Source organism: Triticum aestivum, chromosome 3A (genome assembly GCF_018294505.1).
Source record: "Triticum aestivum cultivar Chinese Spring chromosome 3A, IWGSC CS RefSeq v2.1, whole genome shotgun sequence".
Classification (NCBI taxonomy): domain Eukaryota; kingdom Viridiplantae; phylum Streptophyta; class Magnoliopsida; order Poales; family Poaceae; genus Triticum; species Triticum aestivum.
In genome coordinates, this window is record NC_057800.1 from 522638311 (window position 1) to 522638967 (window position 657).

Genomic DNA, 657 nt, shown 5'->3' on the forward strand with positions numbered 1-657 from the left:
CATTCATGCATATCATATTTTATTGCATTTTCATTCCGCAATCCTCGAAATCCTAAGCAACTCAAGGACCCTCGGAGAGAGTTGGGGACTTCCCGGTTTTCATATTTGATTTTTATCAAATAATGAAACGAGGATTTTTGATTTTGATTATTTTTCTCTCCGAAAAATATTTTGTAATAAAATATATGAGAGGAGATAATATGACTTCTCCAAAATAATTGAAATATTGGAGGAAAAATATTAAAATCATTTATTTGATTTATTTGATCTTATTTGGATTTTATTTGCATTAGAAAAATTGCACATTTTCAAAATTGCATTTTAGGGCCAAGAAAATGTTCATCTCGTTCTAAATATTTCATTTAGATGGGGAAAATTTGTTTTGGCATTTTTAGATTTTTATTTTATTTTCTAGGATTTATTTTCTGTACGGCGCAATTGTTTAAAAAACTTCCAGCCAACTGGGCCGAAAACCAGTCGGGCCGGCCCACTCCCCGTGCGCGCCGTCTCCCACCCGGAGACCGCGCCGATCCGCCGCCTTGGACGAGGAGTCCGGCCGGGACTCCTCCTTGCCGCCGCCTTGGCCCCTCCTCCAAGCCGCGCCGCCCCCCCTTTATATACTCCCCCTGGACCCCGCCACCACCACAACCACCACAT